The 22,147-nt window shown below is 41.0% G+C and overlaps 1 protein-coding gene across 45 annotated transcripts in view; it reads right to left on the bottom strand.

The window, feature by feature from the left end:
• The window catches only part of LOC102072464 (uncharacterized), a 430,853-nt gene that overhangs the window by 196,210 nt on the left and 212,496 nt on the right, over positions 1-22,147 (bottom strand). For 5 of the 45 annotated variants that reach the window (XR_012578878.1, XR_012578889.1, XR_012578883.1 and 2 more), the window contains one exon: positions 11,354-11,592. The exons of 35 other annotated variants lie outside the window; for them this stretch is intronic. The gene's annotated coding sequence lies outside the window, so the exon portion shown is untranslated. 5 more of the 45 variants (XR_012578886.1, XR_012578872.1, XR_012578893.1 and 2 more) reach the window with 2 other exon arrangements.

The raw sequence follows: 22,147 nt of genomic DNA, 5'->3' as shown, positions 1-22,147 counted from the left end.
TGTGGCAGTAAGACCATTAAGTATCTGTGTATAATGTATGAAAAGATCAAAGGGTAAGATGAAAAGAATAAAATATGGCCATGTCTGATGTTCACACAGTCTGCCAAACATTACAAATTGAAACTGAAGATTGATCTGAAATAAAATGTTTGAAGAGCATCAGGGATTACAGAGCCTTGTGAGCAGTGGTGAGGACATGTGGAACACAGATAGCTTTTTTTGTCTATCCTCCCAAAAGTCAGATGGAAGGAGTTTGAAAGGGACAGTCAAATCTAGAAAATTAAAAGATGGTTACAGAACTGATGCCACAACCAGGGATTTGGCTACATGGATAATGGGGCTCTCTTTGAGAAGCCTGAGGTGTGATAGGGCCCATCTGTCAGAGAAGGGGAAGATCTTTGGTCACAGGCTTGCTGGTCTGGGGAAGAGGCTTAAACCACAGTAGCAGGGGAGAAGGAGCCTCAGTCCATCCCAACCATACCAGTTTGATACCAGGGCCAGCAAGAAATGCCCAGAGCCTGGAGAGGATTGACAGGTCATCAGGAGAGCACCTGAAGAGCAGCACTGAGGAACTGCAGCCACTGCAGCCAGTAAGTCACCTTCACTGAGAATCATAGAATCATTAACATTGGAAAATACCCCCAGATCATTGGGTTCCAACCTGTGACCAAACACCACCTGATCAACTAAACCACAGCACCAAGTGCTACATCCAGTCATCTCTTGAACACTTCCAGGGTGGTGGCTCCACCATTACCTTGAGCAGCCCATTCCAATGTTTAACCACCCTTTAGGGAAGAAATTCTCCCCCTGTCTCTCTGGACATCCCCTGCTGCAGCTTGTGGCCATTTCCTCTTATCCTGCCGCAGGCGGCCTGGGAGAACACCCCCTGCCTTGCTACAATGTCCTCTCAGGGAGATTCAGAGGGCAATAAAGTCCCCCCTGAGCTTCCCTTTCTCTAGGTTTAACTCCCCCAGCCACTCCTCTCAGGACTCACTCTCCAGACCCTGCACCAACCTTGCTGCCCTGTTGAGCTCTGTCTTAAGTGTTTCTGTGCAAATGCAGAAAACACGGGAGTAAACAAGACAAGGTGAGTTGTGCACAGCTCTGCAAGGCTGTGATCCTGCTGGCATCCCAGAGCTGTGGTGGGATGGATCCTGGGATGGGAGTGATCACATCGAAGGATGCAGGCATTTTATGAAGCACAGGCAGGGGGACCAGGAGGAGGTGTCTCCACCTGTGTAAATGAGCAGCTGCAGTACAAGGGGCTCTGCTTGCAGATGGGTGAGGAGCTGACTGAGAGCTCAGGGTCAGGACTGAAGGGAGGGCAGGGACAGGGACAGGTAACACTGTAATGGACATCTGTGACAGGCTGCCCTACCAGGGGTTCTGAACAGAACACAGGAGAGCAGAACAGAACATCTGTTCTCACAGGAGAGCAGATGAAGCCTTCAATAGACAGGTAGGAGCAGCTTCCCATTCACAAGCCCTGTCCCCAAGGGGCACTTCAACCACCCCAGTATCTGTTGGAAGCACAGCACAGCAGGGCACAGGCAATCCAGGAGGTTCCTGGAATGCACTGATGATAAATTCCTTCTCCAGGTGACAGAGGAGCCACTGAGGAGAGGTGCTGTGCTCTGCTGGACCTTGCTGTCACAGTGAGGGGCTGCTGAGGAATGTGAGGCTCAGGAGAAGCCTGGGCTCAGTGACCAGGGAATGGTGGAGTTTGGGATCCTCAGGGCAGTGAGGAGGTTGCACAGCCAGCTCAGTGCCCTGCACGTCAGGAGAGCAGACTTTGGCCTCTTCAGGGATCTGCTTGCTAAAGTACCTGAAGGGTACCCTGAAGGGCAGAGGGGCCCTAGGAAGCTGGCTGATGCTCACAGGTCACCTCTCCCAAGCTCAGGAGCAATGCATCCCAACAGGGGAACACAGGCAAAAATGCCAGGAGGCCTCTGTGGGTGAACAAGGAACTCCTGGACAAACTCAAACACAGAAATGAAGCCTACAGAGGGTGGAAGCAAGGACAGGTAGCATGGGAGGAATACAGAGAAATTCTCCAAGCAGCCAGGGATCAGGCTAGGAAAGCTAAAGCCCTGATAGAATTAATACTGGCCAGGGATGTCAAGGAAAACAAGAAAATCTTCTATAGGTATGTCAGTGATGTAAGGAAGGCTAGGGAATGTGGGCCCTTGTGGTAATCACATATCCTCTGAACAGAGAGAGACATAATTCTCTCCCAGGATTTTCCTAGGAAGCTGCGAGAAAGCTCAGAGAAAACAATCCTTGAGCCCACTTGCTGCACCTGCTGTTGTGCACATGTGGAATGTGTTATAGAGATTGTTTACCAAAGGGTGGTTTCTTAACTGGGCTGTGGTGATGGTTTTGGATTCATTGACCAATTGGATCCATGTGTGTGTTCTGACTGTCTGGCAAGGGCGATGGGTTTGTCGTAGAGTAGAGTACAGTACAGTACAGTAGTAATGAAGCAATGGATCAGCCTTCTGCAATCATGGAGTCAATGCTCATTATTCCTTCAGAGACCCACTGTTAGAATAGGCCCTCTTGAGAGGAAAACACTCCTGTGGGGAAAACTGGGGTTCTTAATGACTTCTTTACCTCTTTCCTCACCCGTAAGCTCTTCAGTCACACCACTTGAGTGACAGAAGGCAGAGGCAGTGACTGGAACAATGAAAAACTGCCATAGGAGATCAGATTTGAGACCATCAAAGGAAGATGAAGGCGCACAAGTCCATGGGACCTGGTGAGATGCACACACAGGGTCTGAGGAAGCTGGTGGATGAAGTGCTGAGGCACTGTAAACCCCATCTGACAAGTCATGGCAGTTCAGTGAAGCTCCCACTGACTGGAAAAGGGGAAACACTTTAAAAAGGGAAAAAGGAAAGATCTGGGTAACTACAGGCAGTCTCAGTTCTGTGCCTGGCAAGATAGTGGAGCTAATCTGACTGGAAACTATGCTAAGGCACATCAAAATTATGAAGGTGATTGGTGACAGCTAATGTGGCCTCACTAAGGCATATTAAGGATATGTACCTAATTTCTGAGTAATAAAAAACGTTAGGCAATATTTTTTATTTCAAATAACCTACTATTGCAGCTGCAGATGTATCATTCAGTTCCTAAATTCTGTTCTGTAGCAGAATCATTTTGCCTTATCTTTAAATAAAACTCTATTCAGAGGATATAGCCTGGAAAAACTATGCCTTATCCATGAAATTGTTGCTATAATCTAATCAATTAAGATCTTAATGTGTAGGCTTTTTAGCTAGTTTTGACTGAGAAAAAACATTTACAATTCAGACTGTGGTTTTGTAACTGTAGCATCAACTGTAAAATGAAAATCAGGGCTTTTTTTTTTAATAATTCAAAGATTCTTTTTTATGAATGAAAGAAATTGCAGTCCTAAAAAAGTCAAAGCATGTAATCAGAACTTGTAAAATATTCCATTCTGTTTTATGACATCTCAACTCCAATCAAATAAACAGAGCCAGAAAGAACCAGAGACTTGATTGACTGTTTAAAGAAAATGCTGTCAGTTTGATTACAGGCAAGTGAACAGACACATTACTAAATGTAAACTGCATTTAATTTTATTATGCAAGCAGCTTTAATAACGTCACAAATAAGTTATGCAAACTGAAACACTGGGTGCAACTGCATACAGATTTCTGATAATGAGTGGGGGCTGTGGATCATAGCTATTTTCAATTTAAGTAAATAAATTGAAATTTATTAGGGAGCAAAAGGTAATTAAAGTGAGCATCAGAGAAAAACCTCACACCATGTTGTTTCAAACCAAAGTGGTAGAGTTTTCAAAAAGGTTTGTAAGAGTAGATTCTTGCAGTGCTGTGAAGAAATGCCCTTATGGTGCTTCTATTCAAAAATTTGCAGCATTTTTCTGCTCTCCTTTTCCTCTGGTTTCATTCCCCATGTGTAAATAGTTTTGAAATTCAAAATGACTCATTAAGTGTGATGAATGTTTGACACTAAGCTCGTGCAGGTTTTCTGGTATACCCACAGAAGGAAGCAAGACATGAACCATTTCATAGAGTCATGGAATCATTTAGAAGTGAAAATAACTCAAAGGCCATCAAGTAGGACTGTTAATACAGCACTGCCAAGAGCCCTGTCCCAAAACACCACATCTGCATGTCTTTTAAATACCTCCAGAGATGGTGATTCTGCCACTTTCCCAGGCAGCCTGTTCCAGTGCTTGACAACTCCTTTAATGAAGAAATTTTTCCTGATATCCAATCTTTATCTCCCCTGGAGTGACTTGAGGCCATTTACTATCACCCTCTCTGGTTGGGAGAGGTTTTCTTCCTTGCTGCCCACGGGAGATAGTTCACACCAGACTCTGTTGAGGACTTCTGAAATTGCTGGGATATCCAGCTGTTGTAAAAGTGGACTTTGCAGCAGTGGCAATAGTTCTGTGCTGCTGTATGCTGAGGGGAGATCAGACTTCAGCTGTGCTCTCCCCCAGCCCATGGACCCTGGTTTGCCAGGCTGGAGATCCATCCCTGCCTGCTTCTCTCTGCCTCCTGACCCAGCCAGCAACACAGAGTCACAGACCTGGAACTGCTCTGGTAATGCACAGCTGAGGGAAATGTGCAATCACAGCACCTGATGCACATCAGACAAAGCTCAGGAGGGAAATGGAGATGGAGAGACAGGCAGGGGTGGCTGCTGTAGGATTCCCAGCAGGAGAGCAGCAGAGATCCCCATCTGAGCACTTGTTCCCAATGCAAAGACAGGAAAAAAATGTGTGCGGGTTTCTAGGTCTCACTCAGTGAGCCTGCAGTAAAACACAACTGTCCTGAAGCAGAAGATGGCACATTCTCACAGCAACAATATGTCCAACAAAAAGCAATTCTGTAGCAGGCTATGTTGTGCTAGCTTTAAAAAAAGAAAAAAGAAAATTTAGTCACTGGAGAGGAAGCTGGCAAGGCCTGGAGATCAGCGATCACAATCTGATTACATTCAGTGTGGAAAAACAGAGAATAAGGGTTAGTTTTGTCAAGCTGAGGGAAATTATGAGAAGTGATTCTTTTCTGACTGGCAATCTTTTTTTTTCTGTCTCCTCAGAGTACTCTTTAGGAACTTATATGAGATGATTAAAAAGCCATGGATGTACAGTTGAAAAAACATAATATTTTTCTAAAACCCCCTTATAATCCACTAGCAAACTGAAGGTGATAAGTTGAGTAACAAACATTGTAAAGAGAAATAGGAGGAATAGACAGCAGTCAGTGCAAACTCAGGGTAAGCTTTTGGAGCACAGAAAAGTGGAACACAGATCAGCAGGTGAGAACTTTGGAAAAGATACAACTGCGCATTAGCGTGAATAGTGATATGGAATTAAAACAACTGTACTAGGAGAAAAAGAATTCTTAGTGTACTAAATATACCTGTCATTAAGAAGAATGATAGCACAGGTAGTAATGAAGGAAAATAGCAGAGGTTTCAAAAACTAATAATAGTAAGATTTTTGTTTGGAAGGAAACAGAATAGCTTACATATTCATGAAGACACAAGATGTGTTTATTATTCAAAAGGCACTGAAAAACAAGATGTTATTTCCAACTGCCTGCAGTTTTTAAACTAGCTGGCCTGAGTAACCATCAGCATAAAAGGGCCAGGCAGGGAGATGTGTGACTGATGCATCTCCTTTGGTACTGTTAACTCAGAGAGCTTAACAAAATTCCACACTGTAAATGTTCAGCTCTGATCAGCAGCTTGTTGTGGGCAGCTGAAGAACACAGCTATTCTAATTTCAACCTCAAATATAAAAATTAACTAATAATTATCAGTTCAATGAAAGCCACTCAACACAATCTGACCGCACAACACTTGGCAAAACAAACCTGATTTCATTGTTCAGTGTGTTTACCTCCTGTCTGATTGCTGCACTATATATATGCATAACAGATGTAATGGATGTATTTTTATTTATTATCATCACACACTCATCCTGGATGAGGAATTGGCACTTTTTGATATCAAGAACCTTTCACTAAACTCTTTTAAGATCTCAAAGGGAAATTCATGAGGGCATCTCTTAAGTGATTCTCACCAAAATTAGTGCCAAGTGATCCTCTTCGTAATTTCTATTTGTGTTCTAGAAATAAATATAAAATCATTCCTAATACAATTTGGCTTAAGCCAATATAGAAGAATTTATCTAAAGATGCCTACAGCAGCGAGGGCAGAGCACCAACAGAGAATGCTCGCAACAGATCACAAGTTGGGTCCAGACCACAGGCTGAGTCCAAATCATCATGACAGAGCTGAAAGAAATTTTGTGTGCGTTGGAACATGGGGTGCAGGTCATGCAAAGAGACTAAGAACTTCTGTCTCAGCACAAAGCACTTCTAAAAGATGTAAGGATCTTAAAAGAGAAGCTGGGTATTACTACAGAAGGTAAAAATTCTGGTACCTACATTTTAAAGAAAATTAAAATTATTTGGGATCACAAAAATAATTTAAATTGTTGAAAAATATTATGTGAAATTAAATAAAATTAAATTTATTTTAAAATTATTTAAATTTCTCACAGTGAAAAACTAAGGAGTCTGTTTATCCTGTCAAAGAAAGGACTGGGAAATCACATGAGTTGATTGCCTTGCTGGACAAAGATGCAAAAGGACTCAGTTTTAGCAAAGACCAGCACATGGAGAGGCAGTGGTTGAATATTGAGGTCATCCACAGCCAGGTGAGAAATAAAGCACATTTTAAAAATAACAGGCCTTGACCACTGGAGAAAGACATTAGAGGAATAAATTTGATAACCACAAGCCAGGATTAAGTGGCTTTCTGGAAGCTCTGTTTCAGTTAACCAGGAGTACTTGGTCTCAAGGCAAGGATAATGGGACCAATATCAAGCTTTCTCATGCAGATCATCAGGCTGCTTGTTTAAAGGTCCCCCTCTAATCTTAACTACTAAAACCTGGCAAGAAAAAAGACAACTGTCACAAGGATAAATGCTGAAAGTATCAGAGGACCTTTAAAACATGTAAATTATAGAGATGATACTGGGGAATTACTCCATCTTTGGTAAATACCACTGTAATTTTGATTTTGCAAAGATTTTAAGCATGGTTATGATTTTATGTGGGTGGTTAAGTCCTCGATGTTTCAATAGAGTTTAAGTTTCATCTGAATAACTAGGGCTGTGAAATTTCTTTTTTCAATATTTCAATGCATCTTCTGCAGTTTATCATTATGTCACCAATTATAACTTATTTCTACAGTCTTTAAGGAAAGGGGAACCAGACTGAATCCATGTTTATAGTATTCTAAACCTCTCTCTAGCAAATAAATTATTAAAACAGAGGTTTGTCTGAGAGCCAAATAAGATGAGTATAATGGTAAGAGATCACACTCGGAAAAGAGGGTTTATGAATTTGCGTGAATCTCTGTAGCATGAAAGAGCATGAGAAAACCTGAAAAATCATACTTAATTTCATGCTGTTTCAATATGCGCCACAATATGTTCAATGTGCAATTCTGCAGAGCCACAAATGCTGTATTTTTGTCTGTATCAGGCACATTTTGTCTTTGATAAAACAATTCCTCCATCTTATTAATGGCAGTGGAGAGCATTGGGTCTACTATTTTCTTCCAGAAACACATGGTAAAAATGTCAAAAGTTTCTCATTTTGGCCTCCAGAGGTCATCAAGACCTTTACTCCAAGAGTGCAGTATGTGCAGAGCAAGGGTGGCTGGAAAAATTTCATTGATAGCTTCAGTGACTCATCAGCCTTGTTATGGACCAGAAGAAAAACTGGAAAAGTCTATTCCAAAAATATACCATGTGGAAAATAAAGAGAAAAATAAAAATATTAATGGGGGGTGGGGAGGGAGAAAAAGAGGAGGAGAAGGAGAAGGAGAAGGAGAAGGAGAAGGAGAAGGAGAAGGAGAAGGAGAAGGAGAAGGAGAAGGAGAAGGAGAAGGAGAAGGAGAAGGAGAAGGAGAAGACAAGAAAGAGAAGAAGGAGGAGAAGAAGGAGGAGAAGTAATCCTAAGGAGTACAAGAACAAGAAGTGGAGAAAGAAGAAGGGAGAAGGGAAAAAAGAAAGAGAGAAAGAAACATAACCAATTATTTACAGTCTTTAAAATCTGTGTTAAATATTTCCTCAGTTATTCAATTTCTAAAGAGTTCCCCAAATGTGTAGGGAATGCTCATCTGTTGCCTGGCACAACACAGGGCAATCTTTGACCTTGTGGGAGTCAAAGTAAGATCTCAAGCAGCCAGACAGAAAAGTCCAGATGTCTTGTATACCAGCATTTCATTCTTGTGGAGACAAAATGCCAGGCTGTGGAAGTCAGATAACTCTTCTGCCCCAGTGCAGTGACAGAGGAGAAGATGTGAGTGCACCTGTACTTGCAGAGCACAGGTACGAGTGCACTCACATCTGCAGGTGCCACATTGCTCCTGCCCTTCCTCCCTGACACAGAAACTGGGTTGTGCTGGGGAGGCTGGGGGATGCTGAAGCTCCTCCCCTGCAGCAGGAAAGGCAGATTTTGGCAACAGGTTGTTAAGTCAAAGTCTGGAATCAATAATTACTGGTCTCAATTTCTTAGCACTCCTGTTTGTGAAGTTAATATGTTTGTAAAGTACCAATTTGCCACTGAGAATTGCCCCAATCTCTTTGGAAATTTGGCAGAATATACTCAGAAAGTACATTTATTCTTAATTACATTTATTCTTAATTAAGAAATTCCAAGAAAGTATTTAACCTGTGATCTCAAAATGAAATGTGAAGGTAGTTAATGAGAATGGAAATCTATTCTGAATCTGCAGAGAACCCAGCAAAGTTTTTTCTGTAAAAGATCCAGTAGAATGTATCTATACCATACATAAATCTTTAAGGGACTATGCCAAATGAAATCCAGCCAGTGAGGATACTTATAAATGCAATTTCTCTGCTTCAATGCTCCTCACAATGTCATTCCTAGTCTTGTTACTTAAATTCTTTCTACATCATCTATAGATATCATTCACAAACTGCCTCATACTTCAGCCCTACTAAGAATATCATTCAAGGGTGTCCCTAGTCCGTGTTTCTACTTCATGCAGACATATTTCTGAATATAACAAAATGAAAGAAGCGCTGAAAAAAGTCCTCAAATGTGCAATATGATAATGTATAGCAAGGAAAATTGCTGGAACTGGAGAGACACTTCCATTGTGTGAAGCCCTGAAGAAAGTACTTCCATTTTTGTACAAGTTTCTGCCCTTCTACCATTTTATGACTTCTACTGCTTCTTAATAAGATGCCTAAAATTTTTTAGCAGGTTTTGAAAAATAATGGGTATGATTTCTAGAATAACAGTATCTATTAAAAGATTGCTGGATGCAAAGTGGCATGATAGTACCTTGAGATGACTACATATCTTTCTTTCAACATATTTGTCAGCTTCAATTTTTCCTTTCAAATTTCTGCCATTTAATTATCAAGGGAGACTGTCACAGAATGGAGAAAATTCCAGGTTTATGCTGGATTCCTTGTGTATATGAGAGGAAAAAGTTAGGGCTGTTTAGATGGAAAGAAATCTCAATAACATAGAGACAGCAGTGTCTGACACTTCCATGATGGTGCATTTGTTCTTGTCAAATCTATGGGAACACATTAGCATAGTTCAATTTAGATGACAGCTTTTCTTGGTTGCTTTTACGGACAATTAAGTTTGTTCTCAAATTCAAAAGGGCTTTTAATGTCTTGTGTTGAGATCTTGTGATCCACATTTACATGGTTTAATGGACTGGTTTAGTGGTGGACTGGGCAGTGCTGGGTTAACAGTTGGACTTGATGGTCTTAAAAGACTTTTCCAACCTAAATGACTCTGGTTCTGTGATCAGCAATATCAAGAAGGAGATCCTGGGTAATTATTCTTTGGTTTGTGTGATATTCAGCAACAAAGAAAAGTGAGCATGAACATATGACACTATATTTTATCTCTAAAAAAATGGCAGCATAAGTTATGTTTTAGCTTGTTCCTTTCCCTGGTTTTCAGTCTTTGGGATATTTTACTTGCTTTCTCTTTAAGAAAATTATGAGAAACTAGTTCCAGATAAATGGCTCCTACTACTCCTCTTAGGAAAAATACAGATAAGAGATGGACAAAAGCCTAAAAGACTTGAGTTCACCTTATTATTAACTTCAATCACAGGAATGGCATCAATCTGCATGTCCAGGGTAATAGAACACAATGGCAGCCAGTGAAACTCACTGAAATATTTGAGAAGTGGAACTTGATTTTGCATTATGTTAGTGATATGGTGGCATTCTCTCCTATAAATGAGTAACAAAATCAAAATTACTGCTCTGGGTACAGATGTAGCAATAATGCAATTTTTTAAACACTGTGCATATCCAGTATACACTATCTGATATGAAACTGAAATTTCTCATTTGCATATTGTTATGCTTTTGTAACAGACTTGAGTGTTTGTGGCCACAGAAGATGAAACTCTCCTGAATTAATGCATGTGGAATATATAATCACTCTAACAATTTAGGAAATTCTGAAACCTATGGTATTAATTTATCTTGAAAGGGGTAGTTCCACCAGAATTCAGATGAGTTACTTTCTTGGGGAAACACAAAGGAACTTTCTTTGTCTGAATTTTCTTCTTCACATTCAATTTAATCTGTGATCAAGCAGAGAATGTGTGATAAGCTGCCTTTGGTGTTCTGCACCACGCTTTGCTGTACGTGCTTAATTAATTTAGGAGATCTGCCAGAGCAGCTAACAGAGTGCCTATCTTGTTATGTCATCCCTAAAATGCTCTTGTACAACACACTCTTGTTCCTGATAACTTCTGTAATGTTTGAGTTGTTTCAATTTATTTATTGAATATAATATTCCAACAACTAAAAGAGGTGACCTGCAAATAAAGCTTTGTGTAGTTCTATTGCTAAGTGTCTGGAAATTTTCAAAAATGCTAAAAATCAAATTAAAAAGTAACTTGCATTCCAAAAGGGAACACTATGCATTAATGGTATCCCTCTGGAACTTATAGATAAGGTAAAATATCCTGAGGAATTCTGTTTTTCTTAATTTAAAATCTTGGTATATTTTCTTGGAGATTCCACTGACAAGCACATTAGAATTGGGAAGGTGTATTTCATGAACAATAAACCCCATCAGCACAACTTACTGCTGTATCCTGGGCTGATAGTTTAAGAACTCAGTAAAATACTCTGACAGGTTAAATAAGTGGTAATGGCATCATTATGGCTGTGATGGTCCAAGGAAGCAAGCAAGGAAAATGTGCAGAGAGCAGTACAGGTATTACCACAGCCCTTGGAAAAAGCATTTTAATTTCTCACCTCAGAGGAACATCCTCCCTGCAAGGAGGTCCCTTTTCAGCAGCAAGGTGGGGCCACAGGTGCTCTGCAGAGAGCACTCACAGCAGCACAGAGGGCCTGGCTCTGCAGCCCTGACCCTTTGGTGGCCTTTTGGTGGCCTGTGGCTGGTGGCTGTCTGTGTCAGTAATTATGTCAGCCCATGGGAGTTGGTAATTGCTGCCTTATTGCTGCTCATCTTCATTGTGGGGTCCAGAGGGATGCTGCTGGTGTAAGAGCAAAGAATAGTGATGAATGGCTTTATGTGGAAGTCAAAGAGTGAAATCAGACTTTCAGTCCTCAAGATTGTGAGGCCACCTATATGCTCCAGGAATTGAGCAGTTACTAATTAATTGAACAACATAATTAAGTTAAACTGTGAACAAATGTTCTCCACCCTACTTAGTCGAAAGATTTCTTCTTCAGATCAGATTGAAAGGAGATCATTTGTGGTGGAAAGCCTGACCAATATCACTTTGGTTTATAAACTTTTTTAACCTTTTTTATAGTTATATTTAAATAATTCTTTATTATATGTTTGTCATATAATAAATACAAATAAAATAACCAAGACAATGAAGAGTTTGCTTAAACTACCACATCAAAGAAGTATGTAGCTAAGACCTCATAAGGCAAGGCATTGATAAACTCCATTCAGCAAGTACAAAACAGTAGCTCCATCACAGTGATCAAAGCATTCTCCTGAAGCCCACGATCAAGTGAACAAAATACTGGGAAATAAGAACCCATTTCTTGGAAATAAAGTCACTTTGAAAAGGAGAACATTAATTGCTTGTGTACTTGTAAATGAATGATGCATTTTTAGGTGCTTACAGAGCCTTCATCTCTAGAAGGGGTAAGGTAATTAAAGTTAACCTGTGACCAAAAGCTGAAAATGTTCTTTTGGATGGAAAGGTAAAACAGTAATCTGCAATGTACAATATATTGAACTGCATAAAAGCATTTGCTTCAAAGCTCAAGGACACCTCAGTATCTGTAATTAGAAGGGCTCTCAAAGGGCATAGACAGAGTCTTTCAATTGAGGTAGGTGACACTTCTTTTAAAACAGTCCCACAACATGAAAGTCTGAGTTCCTTTTAACCTTTTAAGGAAAGTAAGTGAAAGTCAGCTCTGCTTTTGACTTCACCATCTCAAAGCAGATATACCTCAGTAAAAAGTTAAACAGTGCAGCAAATTTATATGCCTTTTAAATTGTAATTCTGAAGTCCAGTACTAACTGAAGGAGGTTTCCAACATTAACTTATTAAGGTGCCTGAGCGTTTATAATCTTCCTGGAATTACGTTCTCTCCATTCTTGATTGTAACAATAACGATTTATTCTTTCCCCCCTCCCCCCAAAAAATCCCTGAGATAGAACTTCATTTCATAAAACTGAGGGACTACAGGAGAAGCTAATCCTGACCTTGGAGGAGGCATCTTACAAAAGGAAACACCTATTTACTTAGAGGAGGGCCCAAGAGAAGCTTTGTTTCCTTTCCAAACACTAAAGGGTGAGTGATAAACATCTGAACGCTGCTGTGCATAACAAGCACTATTGGAATGCCATATATTTTTCTCCTTTCCGTAAGTATTCTAAGCTTCTTCTGCATCTGGATAATTGATATTCTCAAGGCAATACCTCCCTACATGATTCAGATACTGGAAGTATCCATGAGTGTGTAATGGGAACTCCACACAATACAGTGAAATAGCATGACTTCAAAAAGTTCATTATTTTGATTATTTAAGTATCATCCCACTATTATCTTCAGTACATCTACTGTGGTACAAAAAACACATTTCTTGGCTCTAAAGGATATATTATGCTATCAGGTTAATCTGAACCAAGTTGCTGCAAAACCACAGAGTGAAATCCTTCCTCACTTCCTGGAGGCAGACTGATTTTAAAGTATGCAATTGATAAAACAGTTTTAATATTAAACTGTTGCTTTTCTTTTATTAATTAAACTGAGGCTATGAACTTAATATAATAATTTGTGTTGACTTTATATATTAGTCCTGTTTGAAGCTTGTACATTGAGCTGCAGCATACTGATGGGACACAGGCAGCATTGGCGAGCATCCAGGAGACTGCAGTCTTCAGAAAGTGTTTTTTTTAGTATGAATCAATGTGAAAGAGATTTTATGTAGAATGGTAGAAACTCTAAAGTGGCAGTGTTGTATTCCCTATTGTCTGAGTGTGTGTGCAAAGCAAGGCTTCTGGGAAAAAAGTAAACCCAGTCCTTGGGCAAAGCAGGCAGGATTTGGCACCACAGCCCTTCCTTTGGGAGCACTGGCTCCTCTTCAAGTCTGAAATAGAAGCCACAACCCAGCTGCTATTTAAAGGTTGAGAGCAATTGCTCTGAATTTAGTCTAATTCCATCCATCAATTAGACAAATCTGAAAGGAAATGCAATTGGTACCTGGGGAACAGAGCAGGATTTTAGCAAGGAAAGAAGTGATAAGGTCACTGTCTCCCATGGGACAGAGAAAGAGAAAGACCTCTGATTACCACCTGTGGAACATGCAGATGCAGACTGAAATAAATGAAATTCTAGCAATTACTGGATCATGCTAATATTGTACCAAATGGAAATCACTTGAATCAGCATATGATTAGCAAAATATTTTATTTGTGTAATGCAAGAAGCATTCTTGATTCTATGATTCTGGCGGGGTGGCTTAATCTCTCCATTCTTTTGCAACCAGTTGTGGGCGGATGGATTTAGCCTTCAGAATCCAAGATATTAGAAATAATTTTTTTTTCATCTACACCCATGCTATAGGAACAACATTTAATTATCCCCATCAGCCAAAAATCCATCTGGATTTCAGCTACATCAGTACAAATGTCTGCCCAGGTGTTAGGATGATACATAGAGGTCCTGGCTGGGGTCTGGTTTCTTGGTGCCAGGCATTGAGAAGGAGGCCCTCAATCTCAGCCAGATCAGCCCAGATCCAGAATATCTCATGTGGCATTTACTGCCATACTCAAAGTCACAAAGGATGGTCTGCAGGTGAGATACAGAAAGCATGGTCCCTCTGAAGACCCTAAAATACGGACAAGAATCCCTGACAAGTCTTGTGACTGTCACAGAATGGACCTGTGTTGGTAAGATACTGTGCAGCTGGAGAAAAAATTGTCAGACTTCAGCTCAGACCAGCTTGAGATATTTCTGAGCACAGACCTCCTGCATTACGTTGAGATTCACCACAACAGCAATATAAAGGCTGGATGATTTTACAAATCAGTTTGAAATTATGTTGTGGTAATGAAATGGGTAGGAAAAAAGGTAACAATGTGAAATGAGGTTTTTGTTCCAAGAAAGTAAAGTAAAATGATGAGACCACTGTTCAGTTTTGCACACAGGTCTTTTTTTCATTCACAGAAAAGGAAATTCTTTAGAGCAGGAAATTATGAAGAGAAAATGAAAAACACACTAGGCCAGATTTAAAAGTCACTTTTAATTGCAGAAATATCATCTTTAATTGTAGAAATAGCCTGAACTCTGAGGACAAGTAGTATCATCTATCTTTTGCTCAAATTAGTTAAATTCAAAAGAAGAGGTGATTAAAGGCACATGTGAATTAGTCCTTAGACTCTCTAAGAACATTCCTTGGCTGTGCTGCAAAGGAACAGAGCATTTTTTATGGATTTGAAATGACACCAAGTCCCAGGATGTCACATGAAGAGAACTTTAATCATTTGGATGACTCCTGGTTCAACAAGAAAATTGGCCAGGGTCATTACAGGTGGGGTGGACAAAATATTAGACAGGAGAAACAGATCATGCCTTGCCAGTGATTTACACAACTATTTGTTAGCAGATTGAATTTATGGGGTTTTTTCCTTCATCCTGGAAAGGTTATAAACAACTCCAGTGCAAATAGAACCTTGACAAATTTATTCTGAAAGGCAGTGGGCTTAACAAGCTAACTGTGGCAACAGGTCATATCCCTAACCACGTCAGAGTTGACTTTCTGTAGCATCTTCCATTATCCATCTGTCAAAAAAGTAGGAGCCTTCAGCTTCCTGAGAGACAGATACAAAACTCTCACTTTGACCAGCAGGAGAAATAAGCAGTAGAAGAGCTTTCTCTGGATCCTCTCTGAGCACTTCAATACCTCACTTTTCCTTAACACTGTTGAGGAAAGAGCAATGACACAAAGGAACATGCTTGTTTTAAGATGGTTAGAGAAACCAAACCTGAAGATGTTTTTTCCAGAGATTTACCTTGTCCCACTACTGGTTATGTTAAAAGGTCAGAGAAGGACAATGCCTCCACCATCATCATCCTAGGACCTCATCCAAGGAATGGTTTATGGGCAGGAACAGAGGCTGGGATGCTCTGACCTCCAACCTCTGTGTCATCCAGGCGGGCTCTGTGCCAGGAGCAGAGGTCAGGCAGAACCAACTTCTTGCTGCTGAAGGGAGTCTTGCCAGGAATTTCAGCAGCAGCCTTCAAGAAGGATGCAAAGGAGCCCATCTGAATACCAATGATTTCCAGGGCCAGTGACTCACTCCAAGGATGGCATCCTGGTGTGAAGAGCTGTGGCACCAGCCCCAGGAAAGCAGCGCCTGCCTGGGGCACTGCAGGCTTGGGTTGTGTTTATGCAGCAGCTGAAATCACTGTGCTGGGGATACCCACATCATTTGCTCAGGTTGGCTTGTTAAAGCAATTTTCTGCTTCTAACAGCACTCCTGAGTGGTCATGGGAACCCAGTGCCACCATGAGGCACCTTGGCCAGGGAGCCACACTGGTGACTTCCCTAGACACAGGGTGGACAGATGGAGATCCCCACTGCTCTGTCATTGCATATGGGGGAGGAAGGGAAGGTCTCCCTGGCCTCCCTCCTCTTCTCCTGCCAGCCCCTTTTATCCAAGTAAATCTGAATTTCCAGTGGCAGCTGGGTCCATACCCTCTGTCTGTCTGTCTGTCTACTGAGGTGCACTTCTAACCTCACGGGACCCTAAAGATCGTGGTGTGGTCTCCAGAGACACAGATCAGTTACCATGAGCTCTCCTGGCAGAGGGTAATGAATAATGTACCCCTGCAGGCAGCACACCCTGAATTTTAGCCCTCTGCTTGTCTTCAGCACACTGCCCAAGAGATGCAGAAACCACTTACATTTTACTTATTCTTCCTGAACCCATTCTTGGGAATAGCCGAGGAATTACGGTTGAAATATTTCAAAAACCCCTACGCCAGGCAGAGGTAAGCGTGGCAAATTTCAGCTTGAGCAGTTCTGTGTAGTGATAAAGCAAAGAAAATAGAGCTAATGGCAAATACGAAGCAGCCTTAGCCACAGGCAGTTTTACTAGCTCCAGCAGGAATGTGTGGTGTTTTTCCCATAAATACTGCATTGAAGTGCTCTATCTCTCACTCTGCTTCTGTTCAGCTAGCAGCACAACCCTAAGCAAACTTCTCTGTATGCACAACCCTAATTGAAAACAAAGTAAATTAAATGAATTCCAAGCAGTGCCAATAATAGCTACTAGTTATTTTGCAGTAAAAATACCAATATTTTATCAGTTTTTAATAACTGTGTTTCCCTGCTGTTTGCAATGACAAGAAATTTCTTCCAGTAACAACACAGTTCTTCCCATGAAATTATTCAGCAGGCCTCAAATGAGCAATATATTAAAAATGTGCTACACAAAATTACTGAAATGTAATTGTGCTGCAAAGAAACAGATATAAAGGAGGGTCTATTTCAATTTCCATTTGGTGACTTTGCCTTAATCTCATTTCCAGTGAAATGCTTTTGCAAGGGGTTTCCATTCAATAACTTTCATCATCACTGACAAATGGAAAGCAAGATATAGTGCTGGGTAGCATGAAGGAATTTTTAGGGAATATATTATACACATTTATCTTCTTTTATGCTTGTAATTTATAAAAATAATTTGTGATTTTTTTTTAGCCTCTTCATTACCTGAAAAAAAATATTTAAACCATTTACAAAATTGCTCTGCATCTCTGAATGCAATTATCCTGAATGTGCAATTAGTCTTTTCAGGTAAAATATCATCATATAATAAGTTTATCTAGAAGAGTTCTATTCAAATATTTTTTGAAAAGCTAAAGTTCTACATAAAAAATGAAAGGTTGCTTCTTCAGCTGGCCTAGATTCTCAATCCGGTGTTTGGATTTGTGGCGCACGTCTTATGGCCTTACGTTTTATGGGATTTGTCAGCCAAAAAAAAGTTAACAACATTTTCCTCATGCAGCTATTGAGTAACAAAATTCTTAGGTTCCATTTCCAGTGAAAGCAGGGAAAGCAATGCTGTTGTTGGGCCTGCACTGACTGCGCCCAGCTGGGGCCACTGAGCCTCTCGCTCAGGGCTCTCCCTCTGCAGAGCACCAGAACAGCTCCCAGCACAGGGCAGGCTTCCAGCACCTGGTCTGGTGGGAAAGGGGTTTTCTTCAGTGATTCAGGAGTTTGTAAAATATTACAATTAGAATATTTGTAGAATATTAGGATTAGAATTAGAATTAGAATTAGAATTAGAATTAGAATTAGAATTAGAATTAGAATTAGAATTAATAACCCCTAGAAAACCTAGGGGTTATTCAAATCTGTCTCTAACACTGTAGGGAAAAGAGTTCCTTTGGTTGCTGTTGAACAAAAAGACTGAGAAAAAATGATCAAGAGTGTTGAAAGGTTTTGCGGTGACAAAGAATTTCCAGAGATTTCAGAGAATTTAAAAGAAAGAATAAATTATTTCTGGTTTATTAATATTCCTCAGATACTTGTTAAATGTCAATTCTGCCCCAAACTGTCTTTCTCCTTCATGGTACTCTGCTTTATTCAGAGGCCAAATGATCTTATTATTGAGCCTGGTGAGCCCACATCACACAAGAGAATGGAGACTTATGCAACCCCCATGTGGTAACATGCTGATGGAGAAACAGCTTTTATGCCAAAATCATTCTTACAGAACTTGCCCATCCAATTCTAATTAGAAGTTGGAAAATTTTAATGAAAGAAAACCATGAATATTTTAAAGACAATAGCCTGCTGGTAAAGTATTTAAATTCAGCTATTCTGCTTCTCTCTTTTTGCCTACATCCAGCCTTTGCCAGCACTTCTCTTGGGGGACTCAGAGATGCACAAATTGTAGTCTCTCCTCCAAGCACTGGCTCTGATTTCCTCCCAGCCAGCTGTGGTCAAAAGACTTGCTGGGGAGAAAAACTCCTTCTTGCAGAACAGTATTCATGAGGTCTTGCCAGAACAACCGAGCTTATCCCTCACAATCCACAGTCATTGGCACGGATTTCTAGTGAGTCATTGCTGCCAAAATAATCTGAAATGGTAGCTTACATCTAGAGCTGTACAAAATATTTTCACTTCAGTGACAATGCCCCTAATTTTGTTGGTCATTTCCATGGTGAATAGTGTGCAGCATGGCTAGAGTTTGCAGTCATGATCCAACCTTGTTTCCATAGAAGATGTGAATGTGTAAGGCTGAAACTCTAAGTACACAGACATGTTGGCCAGCTCAAGGCACAGGCAGCAGCTAGGGAGATTTATTAACTTGGCTCAGTATGGTAGGCACCTAACTTCCACACAAATTACAAAAGTTGGGTACTTAGCCTGTTTGGCTGCTTTGATTTACACTCATCAGTGCGTACCTGCACTGGCAGGTCTCTAAATACCTTTAAAACCTACTCCATTAAAGCATAAATCTCCTCACAACCACTTGAACTTTCTTTGTGCTAGGACTGAAGGATATGTAGGCATCTGTCTGCCCCCTCACCCTTTGAAAGCCATGTGGAACTATACATATCTCATTCTGCAGCCTTGAGAGCCTGGGCTCCTGCACACAAATCAGATCAGATAAAACTGTATCTGGATTTTTTTTTCAGTTAAAGAAAGCAAACTACAAAAATTACTTTGCTATTCTGACACACTAGCAGAAAATTAGCTTGAATGCACAGAAATATATAGCCAGAAAGAATATATTATATGTATACTTATATAAAAGCCAAGAAAGAATGAAGATTGCATTAAACACCAAAGTGATCATGAGCAGTAACAGTGAGATTTTTTAGGCTCTTTCAACCACATTTTCCCATTCTATTTTCCATTTGTTAATTTAAAACAAGTGTGCATTTTCCCCGCTTGAGGGGTTTTTTAGCTGTAATGGTCACCATGGTTATCACAAAGACAATTTAAATGTTAGGAATGCACAAAATTGAATTTTAGTGGTTCATTCTGGAAAATACTCTAAATTCCTGAAGCCTGTGTATAAAAAAGCTGGTTTTAAAAACCTCTCTGCTCATTCATTTCATAGATTTGTTCATCTGGATGGTTAAGACTGGGCACATTCCTGAGAGATATCTGCATCTGGCCCTTAAACTGGCTGTTTTACACCAAAGAGTTATTGTGGGCTGCTAACAAGAGAAGCTATAATCCTGGGAATGGGCCTAGGACTCTCTCCTCCTCAGCTAGTACTTGTACCAAGCAGTTCCTTACAAAGGGAAGAATTTATTAATTCTGCCCCTTCAGCCATACCTAATTTCCATTCAGTGTATTTTAAAGTTTAAAAAGGAGAGTGTTGTACATACATCCTAAAATATAGGCAGCCAGGATTTTTCTCCACTGGCCTTCAAAAAGTGCCCAGCTGTCCCTCTGTTTAAACTTGACAACCTGAATATTTCCTTCAGGAGAACTCCCTGCCAAGACATCAGTGATTAAAGGTGCAAGATTTCCTTACACCTCTTTTAAGATTTATCCTTGGCTGGTGGTCCTAACCCTTGTGCAGACCCTGCTGTCAGTGCTTTCTTCTCTTCCTCCTCCCTTGCCTGCCTCCAGCTCTGCCCCATTGCCATCCACACCTGTGCTCTCAGGCAGCAGCAGGACTTCCAGAGGGGGAAACAAGCCAGCTCAAATCATTCCCACTGTGGATATTCCCTGTTAGACTCCCTGCAGCTCTCCAAACTAATCCCTGATTGCTGTCTTTGCTTTTATTTTTTGTTAACAAAAACCATTAAGCTGGGAACCCTGAAATCCCCACTGAGCCTTTTCCAGAACTGCCATATACAGCCTGGCACAGCTGTAATGAAAACCTCAGAAACACAAAATCAAGCCAATGTAGTAAATTCCCACTGGAAATGATCACCAACATCTATAAAGTTCAACATTATCCTCTGTCTAATATAAAATCCCTTGGCAGAAATGATGCAAACTTGCCTTCACTGAATGTATTAGTGGAGATGGGGGATAAGTCTTCCTAATAAATGGACTGTAAATACTCCACAGGCTTCCTGCATCTGAAATGAACAAAAGAAATGGAAAATTAAAGTAAAAGGAAAAGGCAAGGAAAATGAAGAGGAAAGAATAAAGTGATTTTGTGTTTTATTCAGGTTTCTGGTTTTTGGGTTTTTTTAACTTTCTCAAGACAAAGTAGGAATTGTACAATTACAAAATAGTTTTCTGTGCATCTTGCTAGAGGTGACATCAGATGAACTCCAACTTTTGGAGCCAGCTGAAGAGTTTGTGCGAGCAAGGCCTTCAAGTTATGTGGATTCAATTGTTGCCCTCTTGACTTTAATGTGATCATGGCCAAGTGAATTAATTCTGTGTTCCAGCCTTGCTTTTGCTCTGGTACTGATAGCTAAAGCCAATTGGTTTTGGCAACTATGCTTGTTCACAGCAAAATCTGAAGATTGCTCAAAAAGTATTGTTTTCCTGTTTGCTTTTGGAGGCAATAGAGATAAGGCAGAATTTTCTGCCAGGAAAAAGTCCAACAGACAGACTCAGAGCAAATGACATTAACCAATCTGATACTAAACTTTGACCCAAGTTATGGGAACAGCAATCCCTCGGGACTCCTGTGGGTGGTGGGTGCTGTTGCCCAGCAGTGAACACCCTGCAGACACAGCCTGAGGAGCAGCAGGGGATTCCAGCAGTGCCCTGAGCACACACAGGGGCTCCAGGGAGCTGAGGCAAACAAGGGGATTCATGCCACCATCTCCACTGCAGGCATAAGAAGGAAATTTTCCAAATTCACGTAATTTTAGTGTCATCAGAATTTGTCATGTTGTTTGATATTCTTGCCCAAACAAAAAGAAACACAGAAAAATAGAATTTCCAAAGAGAAGAAAAAGTCTTTTTCTTTTTCTCCTAATTTTTTCTTTTATAATTTATTTCCTCTCTCCTTGTCTGACACCTGCCAAACTAGGCTTTCTAAGGAATGTTCTAACCCTGCATGTTATTGCATAGCAGTGATTTCCTCTTGGCTGGAGTTTAGGGAAGTGAGGAAGGAAGGAAGGAAGTGGCGGAAGGAAGTAAGTGGCGGAAGGAAGTGGCGGAAGGAAGTGGCAGAAGGAAGTGGCGGAAGGAAGGAAGTGGCGGAAGGAAGGAAGTGGCGGAAGGAAGGAAGTGGCAGAAGGAAGGAAGTGGCGGAAGGAAGTGGCGGAAGGAAGTGGCAGAAGGAAGTGGCGGAAGGAAGGAAGTGGTGGAAGGAAGGAAGTGGCGGAAGTGGCGGAAGGAAGTGGCGGAAGGAAGGAAGTGGCGGAAGGAAGGAAGGAAGTGGCGGAAGGAAGTGGCGGAAGGAAGTGGCGGAAGGAAGGAAGTGGCGGAAGGAAGGAAGGAAGTGGCGGAAGGAAGGAAGGAAGTGGCGGAAGGAAGGAAGGAAGTGGCGGAAGGAAGGAAGTGGCGGAAGGAAGTGGCGGAAGGAAGTGGCGGAAGGAAGGAAGTGGCGGAAGGAAGGAAGTGGCGGAAGGAAGTGGCGGAAGTGGCGGAAGTGGCGGAAGTGGCGGAAGTGGCGGA

Source organism: Zonotrichia albicollis, chromosome 2 (assembly GCF_047830755.1).
Source record: "Zonotrichia albicollis isolate bZonAlb1 chromosome 2, bZonAlb1.hap1, whole genome shotgun sequence".
NCBI classification, from domain to species: domain Eukaryota; kingdom Metazoa; phylum Chordata; class Aves; order Passeriformes; family Passerellidae; genus Zonotrichia; species Zonotrichia albicollis.
This window is presented reverse-complemented; position numbering and strand designations above follow the sequence as displayed.